We start from the raw sequence: 15,917 nt of genomic DNA, 5'->3' as shown, positions 1-15,917 counted from the left end.
TCCTCGACCACGGTATACCAGGCGAAGTGGGCCTCCTTCACGAAGTGGTGCTCGGAGAAACACATTAGACCTCTTAAAGCTTCGGTCCCGGACATAGCGGAGTTTCTGGTGTATCTTAGAGATAAAGTGGGAATGTCAATTCCAGCCATTAAAGGAGTTCGAGCCGCCTTAGGCCAAGTCTTCCTCCTGAAGGGCATCGACCTGGGGACCTCGAGACACATAGCGATGCTGATCAGGAGTTTCGAGCAATCCTGCCCCCCTCAAGCTAGGAGAGTGCCCAGGTGGGACTTAGCCAAGGTCTTGAAGATGCTAAGTCGTTCCCCCTTTGAACCCCTGAAAGATATCGGAGACAAGGATCTCACCCTCAAGACCGTCTTCTTGCTAGCCTTAGCTTCGGCTAAGAGAGTGGGCGAGATCCATGGTCTGTCTTACGACGTTTCGCACTCCAAAGGGTGGAAGGAAATATCCTTCAGGTTCGTGCCCTCCTTTGTGGCTAAGACTCAGAACCCAGCAGTCTGGGACCCGAGGTTTGAAGGTTTCTCAATTCCTGCCATTCCCAAGACGGGCATTACGGAGGATTTGAAGTTATGCCCAATACGGACGCTCAGGAAATACCTGGAAAGGACAGCTCATCTCTGACTAGATATCAAAAACCTCTTCGTTTCCACAGGTGTTAATAGGAAGCAAGTTTCCAAGAACACCATTTCCTTCTGGCTGAGACAAGTCATCGCTAGAACCTATGAAGAGGATAAAATGGCAGTGCCAGGCACTCCCCGGCCCCATGACATCAGGAGTCTGAGCACCTCCTTGGCCTTTGAGAGAAACATGGCGGTGGGGCAGATCCTACAGGCAGGCACTTGGTCGCACCAGTCAACCTTTACTGCCCACTACCTCAAGGATTATTCAAGGAAATCCTTGGACGGGTTCTCCATTGGGACAGTCATTGCCGCCCTCCAAGCTGTGTAGCAGTAAGGCCAGAGGCTGTCCCCAACGATGAACACATTCTTCGCGACTACACCCGGAGGAAATCGTCAGAAGAATTTTTTAAGAGGTAAGTCTTAGATAATAGCGTAAGGTTGCGCAGTTACCCTCACTCCCGCACTCTGATAGGCCCCCGCATTCCATAGCCCTCGAGGCCCTACGTGCCTAGTCAAGTGTCAGAATAGCACTCCCGCCTCCTAAAGTATAAGTCTCCAAAGAAAGTAGTTCTCGGTAAGTATTTTGTGTTGGAACAAATCAAAAATTTTAAGTAATTTTTATTTTTCCTAACATACTTACCGAGAACTACTTTCGGGTAATGGCCCTCCCTTCCGTCCCCGAGTGCCATCCTTCCATTGCCAGGTTGGGCTATACGACGAACTTAATGAGGAGAATGACCCAGAGAAGCAGTGACCTGCCCTAATCCTGCCCTCGGGGCGCATTCCTTGGCGGCGGGGGTAGGCCTATGTAGAGAACGGAGTAAGGGGGTAACGGCGCGAAAAACCTTGGTCGAGAAAGAGAGATCACAAGTGACTCCAAAGAAAGTAGTTCTCGGTAAGTATGTTAGGAAAAATAAAAATTACTTAAAATTTTTGATATTTTAACTTTTCAGCTTTTCTCCGTGGGGAACACTTCCCTTCAGAGGATCAGTAGTTCTCACTATTAGTGATTTTTCTTAGCTGATTTAAATATTTATAATTCTGTTTTTATTACAGTTTCTCCGCTCCCCCTCCCTTCTCCCGTGGATGTCGACTGGGGAAGGAAGGGCGCAAAATTTATTTTTTATGTTGTTCCCTCGGGGTTCCTCTTCGGAGTTCTCCCTGGGGAATTTGTTAAATAATTCATTTTATTGTCAGCGCAATACTTATTTCATGTTGTTCCCTCGGGGTTCCTCCCTAGGGAATTTCTGTTAAATAATTAATTTTATTTTTTTTCCCAGTTAACTATGCAGTTTCTCTTTGTTTGACTAAGAGTGCCAACGAAGCATTGTTCTGTTCATGCCTGGGGAATCTGCTGTCACTGCTGTCCCTCAGAGGACGTCATCATGGGCGTCCTCACTTCTCTTAGAAGTACTCCCATGACAACATGACCAGCACTTCAGATCATCTTAGAACGATAAAGGAGTTTCGCCTCCAGGGGTTGGACAACTTCCCTTCCGAGGGAAGTTTCCTCCCCAGGTGTGAGGTTGTTTCTCCCTTCAGAGGGAGAACTTCCCGCATCTTAATAAATTCATCGTCTCCGACTGCTGTTGCTGCCTTCGCCCAGACTTCTCTCCCCCCTTGCTGAGTTTCTCTTCCTTCAGGGCCGGAGCACAGTCTTGGCAAGTCTCTTCAACGAAGTGTTCACCTCCCTCGTTCACGAGAGAGGCCACTCATAGAGACTCCTCTTCAGAGGATCGCTACTGTTAAAGGTCAGCTTGCTGACCCACCGGCGTTCATGGGTGTCTTCAATTCTCTTCTACGAAGTATTCACCTCCCTCGTTTGCGAGAGAGGCCACTCATAGAGACACCTCTTCGGAGGACCAAGCAGACCTATCAGCGCAGCGCCCTTTGATCGTCCTGCCAGTTGACCTACCGATCTACCAGCGCAACCTTGTGCTGCAACGTAGTCCTTTGGACTTCGGTCCTATTTAAGGTCCCCATCGGTGGATGCTCGCCCTTTTTAAAGGGCACATCCCAGTTCCTGATTGTCCTGCCACTGGTCGTCCTACCAGCTGTCCTGCCAACCTACTAGCGCTACCTTCGCCTCGCGCGCGGGTGCCGATGGTCTCCCCCGCGCGCGCCAATAGTGATGTGCGCGCACACGCCAATAGTCAGGCGGTGAGGGTCTCCTGCGCGCACCTCCGATGATTTTCCGCGTGCGCGCTGACGATCTTCCACGCCCGCCCCGATGATTTTTCGCACACGCGTGACTATTTTTTGCGATGATTTTCCGCTCGCGCGAGCGCCATTGTTCTTACGCGCGGGCACCGATGGTCTCCCACGCTCTATAGCGCCGATGATCTTCCGCCCGCGCACCGATGATCTTCCGCCCGCGCACCGATGATCTTCCGCCCGCGCACCGATGATCTTCCGCCCGCGGGCGCCAATGGTCTATCGCGCGTGTGCCAATGATTTTCCGCGCGAGCGCCAATGCTCTTGCGCGCGCGCAAATAGTCTTCCACGCGCGCTTGGCAACAGTTTCGTGTGCACGGGCCGACTTTCTTCCGCGCGCGGGTGCCTAGAGTCTCCCGCGCACGGGCGCGCCAACTTTCTTCCGCGCACGGGCGCCGATGGTCTCCTGCACGGGCACCAACAGTCTTCCGCGCGCGTGAGCTCACCAACAGTCTACCACGCACGCCCGTCAACGGCCTTCGCGTGCGTGCGCTCCAATAATCTTGAGTGCGCGCACGCCGACGGTCTTCTGCACGCGGGCGCCAATGTCCCTCCGCACGCGCGTGCCAACAGTCTCCACATAGTACTCTCACACGCGCTAATGCACCCGCCCTTGCGCAACCAGTCACACACTTCGGCGCATTCTATGGAGAATGCACAAAACTACACAGTGCCTTACTGCGCGTCAGCGCTCTTCCTCACTTTCCTGCGCCCTCCTGCGCAGTTACAGTCCCGGATCCAATGCGCCAGCTCTTGCCGAAGAGTCAAGGCTTGCAAATCCTATGCACCAGGCATATATTAAGCACCAGCATCATCCTGTGTACCATCGCTCCAGTACTCTCCTACACACTCGCGCAATAGTCAGTAAAAAGGAATAAAACTTTTTGGACAGGTCACCATTGCCCCAATCCTCCCCGCAAACACATAAGCATTGCCACCGGGAAAAGAGGAATAAGGCTTCACAGAAGGATTCAAGATCCCGAAGATTCCATCCTACAATGGCAATTGAATCAGGGAATCCTTGGTCCCTGTTTCTTCTGAAGTTTCCTTTTCCTTGACAGACCACCGTCAGCAAACAGGAAAGCATCAACAGACTGATCTCTAGATCACTGTTTGCTGATGGCTAGTTCACAGTTTACTGATCGCTAGTTCGCCGATCACCAGATCGCCAATTGCTAGCTCAATGCTGATCTTTGACCTCTAGTCCCTCCAATGACTTACAATCTCCAATTGCTAGTGTTTCCAATCACTGATTGCTAGTCAATAACCAGTCATCAGCTTACTGATCACTAGATCACTGATGGGCAGCTCATCTTTCTTCAATCATTGAACTCAGCTCGCTGGTCTCTGACCAGCCCATCTTCAGCTTGCTCATCTCTGACCAACCCGGGGGGGGGGGGGGGACCATAATCAGCTTGCTGATCTCGAACTCACCATCGGCTCACAGACCTCCGATTCATCGGTCATCGGCAATTCGCCAGCAGTTTGTGACTCGAACTTACTAGTCAACCTCTTCCTGTAGTTTCCTAGATCAGAAGGTATACAACATACTTCTCGCTACTGGCCGTTCGCCATCACATTAAAGTGATCGGCAAACATTCGACAACCGTTATCAACGGCTTGTCGACAGTGAACTACTTGCGAGCACTCTCCAACTGCACAGTAACCACGATACTCAACGGTTAACCGTTGATTAACATTCGCCAGATTGATTCTATTCTAAGGAATAGCATCAATCCCATCAGGGCGCGTGGTAAGGCTTTATAAACGTTGCCTTCCTTCTGTTAGTTAAAGAAATTCTCTGAGAAGAATTCTTACACTGGGTATCGCGCCTGATCCTTTACGACACGAGTCAACACTCCAGCGTCGACAGTCTTCCATGCAAAAGGATCAGCAAGGAGCTGTCCCTTTGGGTCAATGTCCACACCATGTCGGATTTCGAACAAGGGCTAAGACCTCAGGTTTTCTTTTGCACACTGGACCTAAAGGACACTTACTCCCAGGTCCAAACCATCCATCTAGGAAGGTTGGAAGATTCAGTCTAGACAAACAAGAAACACCCATTCAGGGCACTGTGCTTCGGTCTTTCCACTACACCCATCCTGGTCTCACAGGATCGGCTTCTGTCTCCTCTCTCGCGGGACGACTGACTGACCATAGCAGACTCAGTGGCAACCTTGCATTAATATTGGAACTTCTGAAGTCTTTTTACCAAGATCCAGTGATCAGGGTAAACCTACGGAAGTCTTCCCTACTTCCCTCCCATGAGACTGGTGTATCTGGGAATGATTCTAGACACCAATCTCCACAAAACCTTCTCGAAACGAGAACGACTTCCATTCCAAGAGACTTGAGTCGGGAAAAGGAGGAAAGGAGGGACCATAGTGCTGCACCACACAACCTCAGCCCTCTGAACAGAGCCCGAAAGTACCTTCACTTAAATCTCTTAAGAGATGATGGCCAACTTTCCGGTCCTTCAGCAGCCTTATCGGTTCCTAACAGACCACTCAGTGATGTGATGGACGACACACCACACACCACATAGAGACATCGACAAGCAAGAAGAAACTTGCTCGTAGCCTCTTCTCATCTAATAGTATAAACACTAAGATGGGCCAAAGTCCGTTCGTTACCACTATCAGCCCGCTTCATTCCAAACTGGAAGAACGTGCTTGCCGACAATCTGTGCACAGCATCTCAGATAAGGTATACCGAATGGACTTAGGATCACCATGTAGCCAACAAAGTCCCGACTTTACGAGGTCCTCCAACTAGGGGTCTGTTCGCAACGCTCCTGAATCTCAAGCTGCCGTTGCTCACCAGCCCTAGACCCCAAGGCTCTCTGGCAACAACGGTGGGTACAACAATGACGTTTACGTCTCGTCCTTGTTTTATCTAGAGAAGGGCACTCAAGAAGGCTAGAACATTGGTCAACCTCTCAAGGACTCTCCTAGCTCCGCTATGGCATTATGCGGAAAGATCTCCAAACCTTTTGCAGCTCTTGATAGTCTCTCCAAGAGAATCCTCTCCACATCACAGACAACGCACTTCGACACCTACCACAAGCTATAGCTTTGCTATGATTGTACGCCTGAAGACTACCCAATACTTCTTTGCGAAAAGGTTGTCTAGATATCCGAGGAATTTCTCAGCATCAGTCTACCAGGCAGTATAATGTCTTGTGTGGTTGGCGTCATGTGAAAGTGTGTCTCTCCACTCGATACCTCGATTCCAGCAATAGCGGAATCCTCGAGTATATACAAGAGGAAAAGACCCCCTATTCAGTTCTGACAGGTAAAGATGATCACTCAATCTTGATCCTTCACCTTCAAACTGAAAGAAAGGGACACCCTCTCATCGGTAGACTTTTCCTAACTCATACGGACTTACAACTTGCCTTTCCCCAGTCAGAATTGAGACCTTCCTCTCGTAACATGGTTCAAATCTCCGATCCCTAAAGGGACTTCCTTATGTTCCCCTTCACCAGGCAACAAATTTTCTCCTGATTTAAGAACACAATGTTCCTACACACTCGGACAGCAACCATACGAGTCAAGGAACTTCATGGTCTCTCTTTCGACATCGCCCATTATTGGGAAAGGCGAAAGACAATGTTCAGTTTCGTTCCTGAGTATGTCGCCAGACACAGTCTCCAGAGGTGACGGATCCTACAAAAGTCTCAACTAGGTAACGGACGATCCAGATCATCCGTTACTGTACCCAGGGTAGGGTATGAGACTTTACCTAAAGAAAACGGCATCAGCCTGCCCGGGTCCCTTCTCTTGTCAGCACTGGAAGAGACTAGAGGAGGATCACCGAAACATCATCCCGACATGTCAACTCACAGTGTCAGGGGCATAACTATGCCCCTGGTCCTTCTTAACAGATTACTCTGTGACGCAGGTTTTACAAGAAAGGATGTGAATGCTCCAGGTGACTTTCACAACCTTTCTCCTGCAAGACGTGACCCACAGGAACTCGATACGATCTCTATCGGGTCCGGTGGTGGCTGCACAACAGCTGGTTGTATACCTCAAGCTCCCTATTGGACAAGTAGCAGAAGGTTGAGGGCGCTGTTACCCGGTTTTAGTCTACGTGAATGAAAAGATTTGACTGGCTCTTATTCTTTTCTCCATCCTACCCTCTCGTGGGGGAAGCAGCATCCTGGGTTCTCTGCATAAGCTGACCTCAAACCACTGCAGGTAAACCATGCTCCCTTGTGTACCTAGTATTAAGCTAATACTGTTGCGTCCCCATACCCTGGCGAGGTGGTATTGGGAAGTCTTGGTTACATCAGGTTTTTCCTACATAGACTCGGAATAACTTTACCTAGACAGTCACACTTCTGCACGTCTCAACACACAGCTTGCATAGGCCGCGTACCTTGCGTAGCAAGGTTTAGCGAGGGCAGGGACTCCTTATTTTTTAGTACTAACATACTCAGATAAGGAGCCACAGGGGAAAGCCAAAAGCCAGATTGGCAGGGACGTCCACGCTTCCTAATGGATGAGTCACCCCTAATAAATAGCGTGGTTTGTATTCCAGTTACGGAACAAATGACAAATTCGTAGATAATTTGTATTTTTCCTAACTTTACAAACCTTAGCTATCTATACAAACTTGCCCGCCATCCCTATCCCCCTTGAAGTCCTACCTCCAAGCAAAGTGACTAAATCACAGGTGTGTGAACGGGAGTGGTAGCAAGCTACCACCCCCTACCCCCGCTAACTAGCGGTGTGGGTAGTTAACCCTCGCTAAATTTTAATGGCTCGTCGTTTCAGCTCCGCTGAAAGTATAACCCCTAATAAATAGCTAAGGTTTGTATAGTTAGGAAAAATACAAATTATCTATGAATTTGTCATATTTTAATTGTTTGTTACTTCTCTTTTAGTTTTATTTATTTCCTTATTTCTTTTCCTCACTGGGCTATTTTTCCTGTTGGAGCCCTTGGACTTAAAGCATTCTGCTTTTCCAACTAAGGTTGTAGCATAGCTAGTAATAATAGTAATAGAATGTAGATCTTGTCATTGGAGGTATTCTTTTCCAGCACAAGGACATCCACAAATATACATGGACTTCACCAGCCATGTGTCAATTACAAAAATCAAATAGATCACATAGCCATTAATAAAGAGAAAAGGAGGACTCTGAGAAATGTAGGAAGCTATAGAGGTGCAGATATTTGTAGTGATCACCAACACGTCATTGCCACTTATAAATTAAAACTGAAAGCACCCAACAGAAAGGTAGATAGAATACCTAGATTTGATACAACTAAGCTTCTAGAAGAGGAGCACACAGAAACATTTACAGTTGAATGTAGGAATCAATTTACAGTCTTAGAGCCTTTGAAAGACTAAGAGCTGACAATTAATGAAGAATGGTGTGATGTTAAGAACATATATCAGTCAGTTGGTAGTGAAGTCTCGGGAGTCGTAGTTACAAGGAGAAAGCCATGGATATCAAATGATACTTGTGATGTTATTAAAAAGAGACAAAGACAGAAATTAATTGTTGAAAGTTTTTGAGGAAGTAATGAAAATTACAAGGTATAGCATGCTAAGTATTCCAGTATTGATAGTGAGGTCAAAAGAAAAGCCAAGAATGACTGGAGAGAATATTTAGACAGTAAAGCAGATTAGGCTGACAAAGCTATGAATTCAGGGAGTGGCTATGGTGTAAGAATTACTCATGGAATTATTAATGAAATCTCTATGGGGAGGCCAAGAAGAAGTCCTTTTTCTTTGGAGGGATGTACTGTATAGGCAACAGTGGTAGAAGGCTCCTTCATCCACTCTGCAGTTATTGTCATGGGCCCAGGCCCTTCGAAGACGGCTGCAGCGAGACTTTTGGTATCTGCCACACCTTCAGTATTGTCTTTGAAGCAGCTCTGTCTGCCTCCAAAATAGGATCAGGACCTCCGTTTGCTTCTTCCTCTTATGGAAAGTGTTGACAGTGCTCCACCCTACTGTGCCTGATCTGGCAGTTCAGGAGGGCTGGTAGAGGTAAGAAGTAAGGTAAGAGGACTCGTAAGTCGACAGTCCCCTTTTCCAAGTGCAGAGAGTGCGGATGCTAGTCTTCACATCGGGCAACCTGGAGCAGAGCAGAAAGAAAGAAGAGAGAAGGACTTTGTGCGTTTGGTGGACCTGAAGGACGCTTGTTTTCAAAGACCCGTTCATCAGTCTTACAGGAAGAACTTCTGCTTCATCCTCAGGAGATTAGTAGACCAATTCAAAGCTTTGTGCTTCGACTGTGCACTGCTTACGTAAGTTGTCACTCTGGTCTCATTTTGTGGCTCTTGGACGGGATATGGCTTTTGAGGAGTTTTGTCATCTGTCTGATCCTGGCTTCTTCCAAAAGGCAGTTGCTTGAGGTGTTACACCGACTACCCTCTTTTGTCGCAATTTGGGGTTTGCGATGAATTTTGAAAAGCAGTCTCTCCCTCCTCAACCGAGGATCAAGTGCCTTGGCATGCAGATAGATATGATAGTCTTTCCACCAGACAATCTCATTGACATAACCAGAGAGGTGTTGCTCCCGTTCCCGTTTGAGAAGCTTATTCAACATAGGTGGCTCCACAAGCAATCTCTTCATTAGTGTCTGAGGTGTCACTGGCCGTTAGCTAGCGATCTCCAGTGGTGTGAGATTTGTGGGATAATCTTATCTGGAGGCTGGACAACACAAACCCCACCAAGAGTGCTTCAGGGAAATGGGTCTCAGAAGAAAAGCACCTCAAAATCAACTTGTGGAAATGAATGCAGCATTCCTAACACAATAACTTTCCAACGCAGTTTAATAGGGTACTCAGTAGTGTTGATGAGCGACAACGCTACAGTAATAGCATATGTTATGAGGAGCAACTGTCTCGCGCAATCTTGTGAATTGACAAGTTAGGTTTACATCTGGGCAATGGTCTCCTTTAGAGCTATTAGCAAGGTGTCCTACACCAATGGGATCACTTGTACTCTACGCCTTTCCCTCTTTAAACGTGATATTGTGGTGGATCAACAGAGTTTTGATCATGCCCAGGTGTCAGGAGTACCCTGGTGGCTCCCTGATTACCACAATATGAGTGAGATCCTGATCTGTTAGCACTTTGAGTCGAGTTCCCCCAGAGAACTGTGAATACTTCCTCCAATCTGTGAAGTCGTTTTTGGTTGGAGACTGTGCAGTGTCTCCTCCGGGCAAAGACTTCTAGCAAGGGACTGTGCAGGAGATGTGTGAAGGTCTACAATTGGCCTCTGCAGTTATTATCTAAGGAAGAGGACCTTATCTGTGATTGGTGTTGTAGAAGGGACACTCCTCCCATCATTACTGCTCTAGCACAGATTGCAATTATCCTTGTCCCTGTTTTCGCTAAGGAAGCGCTTCTCAGTCATGCTTGGGAAGGCTATTGCTCAGCTTTGAGCAAAGTCCTCTTGACTGAGGAGCTAGATCTATTCTCCTCATGGGAGTTGTCTATGCTTGTGAAGAGCTTCAAGTAGCCTAGTCTTGTCCACCCCTGGACCTCAGTCCCCAGAGTGGGATGTGATTAGTATTCTCAAGTTTCTTGTGCATGCCCCATATGAACCTTTTAAGATGAGTGTCAGACAAACATCTGACTCTGTACATTGTCTTTCAGCCACTATAGCTTTGTCAAAGTGAATTGATGAGCTTTTGACATCTTGCATATTCCCAGTCAATCTGAAGGACTAAAGGAGGCCGCCTTCGCTTGTTCCGGAGTTTGTGGTCAAGACCCAGCTGCCCATGATACCAAGTTTGAGTCCTCCTTCATCTTTTCTCAGGAGGCATCCAGAGGTCATCAGAATTATTGGCTCTCTGTCCTGCCAGTTTACTGTTGGTATGGGCATAACGCCTGTTTCCTCTCTCAAATACTTCACAAGTTCCAGGCCTAAGGTTCAAAGTGTGTCTCCAGCTGACTGACTGAGAAGTTTTCCCTTGCCACCTGTCAGTAGTTCTAACTACCTCGTTCAATGTTAAACGATAACCCTAGCTTTATGAAAAGGACTTAGGTTTGTATAGTTAGGAAAAATAAAAATTACTTAAAATATTTGTGAATTTTCAGCTGGAGAGAAAATGTTGATATTATTTAAAGTTACATAAAACCAAATGGAAATTAGAATTTGAAAATTCACTTATGTAATAAGATAAGTCTCGTCTTACTCTTCAATTAACTGATTTTGTTGTCCAGTCTATGGTCTTATGTAACTTGATAGTACTCTTTCCACTTATTGTGCATTCACAATTATACAAGTGTGAAAAGTGTGAAAGCACCTGACGGGAAAGAAGTAGTAGCACAGAGTTACATACTGTAATGTCCCTCTTATGTTTTATCTCACATTACATCAATCTCTAAGTCAAGATAGTTAAGTAGTGTACTTCAGATGGAAGCTTAATAATGTAGATGTCTTGTTTTTATAAAATGACAGCAGGTTCTAAGTACTTGTCCGTGTTCAGAACATGTACAGACGGTCCTCAACTTACAAACCTTCGATTTACAAACATTGAGAGATACAAACACAAAGATAAGATAAAGAAATACTGTAATGAAACAATACTATATCATTTAATACAGTAAGCACAACGACGTTTGTCATAACCTGATATCTATTTCAGATGAAACCTGACTATTTGTTGACTTTTGCAGCTGAAAATCATAGGCATGGGATTCAAGTTAGGTCTACCTTAGGCCAAAATAAATCAAAATTACCTACAAACAATTCGACTTACAAAAAGCTTCTTGGAACAAATTAAGTTTGTAAATTGAGGACCTATATAAGGAACCTTCTGAGTCACTTTATAGGAACCAATTAAGGACGTTGGGTGTGGTACTTCTGCAAACTCAAACAAGAGTAAGTTGAGACTTATTCTTTTATATGAGGTCATTTTCAACCACTTTTGTAATATTGTGATTGGTTGTCTTCTATATTTGCTATTATATGATTGAATAGATAACCATTGATATTGCTTAGTGGAATATTTGGCCTTTCACGAGAATAGTAAGATTTTCAAATAGAAAAGCAGTTACTGTATAGGGTGATTTTGTTGACTCTTAAGATCTCAACTAATTGCCTTTGTCTTTAGATTTAAAAATGGTTATGTAGCTTCTGTAGCTATGTGCAAGGGCTGAGCAACTGCAGGATCAGTCTTGTGACCTCTCTCGTTCGCGAGGGAGGCCACTCATAAGGACTCCTCTTTGGAGGATGGCTCCTTACAGGTCAGCTTGCTGACCCCATGACCCTTAGGGGCGCCATTACCAGTGTCTGGGTTTTCCTGGTCCTTAGGCGGTTATGCTCTTAGTGCTGAGCGACCTCTCTTGTAACCATGCTCAGGGGCTGAGCGGTTGCAAGGCCGGCCCATGGAACTTGATGTGACTATGCTCTTCTGGCTGAGCAGTCGCTTCTGTAGCTATGCTCAAGGGGCTGAGCAGCTACAAGTCAGTTGTTCCGTAACCAAAATACAAACCACGCTATTTACATTGGGTTTACCTTTTAGCGCAGCTGAAATAGCGAGCCATTAGAATTTAACGAGGGTGTATTACCCCCGCGCTAGTTAGCGGGGGGGTAGGGGAGTGGTAGCTAGCTACCCCTCCCCCCCCCCTCACACACAGGTGAATGCTCACTTTCACTTTTGGCTCGGACTGGGACAGACGTCTCTGTCTTGGTCCTCGCTTGGCAGCCATTATTTGTTTTGTCTTTACTTAATCGCTTACTTTTCTTTTACTCAATATATATGTAAACATGTTTTCATGTTTGTATATATATTTGAGTATAGAAATCAGTATGTTTCCTTTTCAGAGTTGTGTGTGTAGTGTACGATATCTCCGTGGAGTCCTCGGCAGTTAGGCCACCACGGCGTAATTTTATGGGTTGCGATCGAGTTTGACTTCGGTCTCTCTCTCTCTCTCTCTCTCTCTCTCTCTCTCTCTCTCTCTCTCTCTCTCTCTCTCTCTTGAGGTCGTTCACCCTTTTACTACGTGTTACTACGCCCTTGTAGCTTCCTTCCCGTGTTGGGGGGGGGGTTGCTACGCCGTACGTTTTGCCTCAATTAGTTTATGAATCTAATTGTAGTTGTTAATTTTTCAGCTTGTAGAACGATTCCTTTCGGGGTTTTCGTTCTTGCTTTAGTATTCATTCTTTTTTAAATTACATAATTACATAGTTTCATAATTATAATTGTTATAATTCTGTTTTGGTTACAGCTCTCCTTCCGTGAGTGTAAGTGGTTGTGAGGGCACGTGCCTGTTGTGTAATTCTAGTTTCCTTTCCCTCGGGATTCCTCTTCGGAGCCTTCCCAGGGGAATGAATGTGTACTAATGTTTTTTGTTTTTATTTTTTTACAGTTACCGATCTTGTTCGTTTCTGTAATATGACTACGGTTTGAGCTGTGTTGTGGAGGCCTGGGGATTCGGCTGTTGCTGCCTCCCCTTTGGATTTTCGTCAGGGGCGTGTCTCCTTCTACTGGAAATACTCCTGTGACGATTGACAGCTCTCCAGTTCATTTTAGAACTCAGGAGGCTTGCCTCCTTGGGTGGGTAACTTTCCTTCCGAGGGAAGTTTTTCCTGTCCAGGCTTGAGTTTTTCCCCTTTTGGGGGGTTTTTCTCTTGCCTTTTTTTCGTGCGACTATGCTCTTGGTGCTGAGCGGTCACACCTGCAGTTTCGCTCAAGGGGCTGGGCAACTGCAGGAGCCCCTCTTCGGAGGATTGCTCCTTTTAGGTCACTGGCTCACCAGTCTCTTCTACGAAGTGTTTCTCTTTCGTTCGCGAGAGAGTACACTCATAGAGACTCCTCTTCGGAGGATTCTTCTGCTGCTGTTGCTGTTGGCCTCCTTCGCCGAAAGGCTCACCGTCCGCCTCGTCGTAAGGGCCTCTCATCTCCCTATAAGGGTGCTAAGAGGCGCCTTTTTGAATCTACGTTTGCAGCCTACAACTCCTTCATCCGCCCTGGTGCAGATGGACAGCAGTCTGACGGGCAACGGTCTTCCGACGGACAACGGTCTTCCGGCGGACAGGCACGGTCTTCCGGCCTGCTCCTGCTCAGTGTTAGCGCACAGGCGCTTTTCTGCTCATCAGCGCTCTCCTGTTCGCCAACGCTCTCCTGTTCGTCAGCGCTCTCCTGCTCGTCGGCGCTCTCCTGCTCGTCGGCGACTCTCCTGCTCGTCGGCGCTCTCCTGATGTTCGCCCTCCTCGCCAGCGCTCTCCTGCTCATCAGCTCTCTTCTGAGCGTCAGCACTCATTTGAGGATCACCGCCCTGCGGTCTCTAACCATCCTACAGTTCCTGCTGAGCTCCCTGCTCGCCATCAGTCTTCTGACCCTGTGGCTACGCAACATCGTTCAGGGCGTTTGTCAAAAGCACATGTTCGCCAACGCGCCTGCGATCTTCCTATTCCTGCTCGTGAACGTGCCGCGCCACCTGTTCCTTCACAGGATCTCACGCGTCGACCTCCTGCTCGCCAGCGATCACCTACGCGCCAGTGATTACCTGCTCGCCAGCGCGCACAGGCTATTTTAGTATCGCCTATTCGCCAGCGTTCTCCCACGCGTCAACGATCGCCTAAGCGCCAGCGTTCACCTGCTCGCCAGCGTTCACCTGTCTCATCAGCGCGCTCAGGCGATTTTGGTATCGCCTATTCACCAGCGTTCTACGCGTCAGCGATCTCCGGACCGCCCGTGTGTGTTACAGCCTGCGCGCCAACGTTCTCCAACGTCTCGTCAGCCGGAGGTTCTAAAGGGACATGGTTCGCCGGCTACTAGCTCGCCATCGCGCGATCGCTCACCGGCGCATGCAGCTCGCTATCGCTCGCCAACGCGTCGCCATCGCCTACCTGCGCGTCATCGCTCACCAGCTCACCACCGATCTCCTGTTGTTCCACATCGCCAGCGGTCTTCCTCAACCACGCGGCAGCGCGTTTCCTCGCCATCGCGCCAACGCTTGCTTTCGCCGCCTCAGACACGCGCTCATTCACCTGCCCACCCTCGCGCCCACTCGCCTGCGCGCCCGCGCGACCGCTCGCCCTGCGCGCCGCGCGACCATTCGCCTGCGCGCCCGCACTCCCGTGCGACCATTCGCCCTCGCACGACCATCGTTCACGGCGAATTCCGCAGCCGGGGGTAGCAGCAGGAACGCGTGTTCCTAGACAACGCTCGGGATCGCTTCCACCCAAACACAGGTTGGTAGTGCAGGATAAGGATACTACTGAGGAGAGGTTAGTACATCATTCTTCCCCACCTTCTTTTCAGGCAGGTACTGTGGGGTCCACTCCAAAGGATCGCCCGATCCCTTTCCCTTTAGCGAGGATTTCGGACTCTGTGTCCTTGGAGCATCAGACTTGGTTTGGTCCTCTGGCGCGGGCGTTAGTGAGGGTTATGAAACCAGCACTCGCCGACCAGGGTAACAAACCAACGGCTGTCTCTCCTACGCTGAAGAGAAAGAGAGGAGTGGACTTCGTGGTGACTTCCCCCAGGGCGAAGTTGGTTCCCAAGAGGTCGGTCGCGAAGGCCCCTTCTCCTGCTCGAGTGTTTTCTCCTTCTCCCGTGGACGGGGCCTTTCCGTCCTCAGGTGAGTCCAGTGGGGCGGTAGTCTTCCCCTTGGCACCAAGGGGGGAGACTTCGCTTCATGGAGGAGAATCATCTCGTGAGGAAAAGGCCCCTCGAATCTCTTTGTTGGGATCCTGTATCCCTCCCAGGAGGGAATCCAAGGACTCCAAGACCGTCCCGAAATCCTCCTCAAGGATTCGCCAGGAACCCACGACTACCCGGGGGAATGTCCACGTTTTACCCCAGGAAGAGATCCCTGGGGCAGGAGACTTAGCTGCCAGCCCGCGGGGAGGAGAACAGCAGGAATCCGAACATACCTTCTGGCAGGTCCTAAGCCTGATAAGGCAACTTAACGGGCTTATGGATCCAGTCATCGCCCCCCGTGAAGGCAAAGACACGATCTTGGATGAAGTGTCTGACGTTCGGAAAGCCCCGAAGTCCAGTGCGGCTCTGCCCTGGTCTCGGGGTCTGAAGAGTGCCAGAGCTAGGGCCATCCTTGAGAAGAGTTTGTTTGTGCCCAAGGACAGA

General features: G+C 48.4%; 1 protein-coding gene across 3 annotated transcripts in view; it reads left to right on the top strand.

Annotated features, from left to right (window-relative positions):
- LOC137636374 (uncharacterized) overlaps window positions 1-15,917 on the top strand; it is a 49,110-nt gene that overhangs the window by 15,456 nt on the left and 17,737 nt on the right. The gene's annotated exons all lie outside the window — the stretch shown is intronic.

The sequence above is a fragment of the Palaemon carinicauda genome, unplaced genomic scaffold, assembly GCF_036898095.1.
Source record: "Palaemon carinicauda isolate YSFRI2023 unplaced genomic scaffold, ASM3689809v2 scaffold280, whole genome shotgun sequence".
NCBI classification, from domain to species: Eukaryota; Metazoa; Arthropoda; class Malacostraca; order Decapoda; family Palaemonidae; genus Palaemon; species Palaemon carinicauda.
This window is presented reverse-complemented; position numbering and strand designations above follow the sequence as displayed.